Genomic DNA, 814 nt, shown 5'->3' on the forward strand with positions numbered 1-814 from the left:
ACAACTCAAATATTTGCTCCAGGCCAGAAGTTCTTGCTGCAGGCGCTTTTCTGCAGCCCTGCAGAGGGGCACTGGCCAAGGAGAGGTGGCCGCAAGTCTCTGGCCAGCCGTGGATTTTCTTTTCAACTTTAAGCAAAGGTGTTTTGGGCTCCCCTGTTTCAGTTCTCCATTGACAAAAGCGCACAGCACGCAGGATTGAGCATGTGAGCCAGGATTTTGCTGGTTTTATGTTGCACCAGCCCCACTGCCGTCCCTCTTGCAGGTCCCTTAGGAAAGCTACTGGGTTGAGCTCCTGTGGGGATGTCCCCTTGAGGGTCTGCAAAGGTCAGAAACAAAAAAGTTTGGATCCCTCGCTGGCCTGCTTTCACCCAAGTTGGGGACTTCTGAGGGTTTAGTCAGTCTTTGCTCCTGGTGTAGCTGGCCAAAAGCAGCAGAGAGGTGGAGATGAGGCCATGGGAGGGGTGTGAAGCCTCTGCTCCTGAAGGGCATCAGCTCCTTTTGGCCATTCTCTTGGTGGGGGCATGCTGTGATTCCTGGTGATGCAGGGCTCAGCCCAGCCTTGCTGTACCCCTTCTGCTGTGGTAGCCTGGCTCAGACTGAGAATGTTTCTCAACCCATCCTCTGCATCTTCACCTCATGCCCTCGAGCTGAGGATCGAACAGTGAACTTAGGATGGTTTTAGGCACATATTGATGGGCTGGCAGGCTCCATCCCCTGCCTTGGGGCAGTAGTTCACCCCTCCAGCCACACCCCCTGCTCCCCAACGCCCAGGGGGATGCTGGTGGAAGCCAGGAGGTGAGAGTGAGAAGATCTG

Source organism: Apaloderma vittatum, unplaced genomic scaffold (assembly GCF_000703405.1).
Source record: "Apaloderma vittatum isolate BGI_N311 unplaced genomic scaffold, ASM70340v1 scaffold25927, whole genome shotgun sequence".
NCBI lineage: Eukaryota > Metazoa > Chordata > Aves > Trogoniformes > Trogonidae > Apaloderma > Apaloderma vittatum.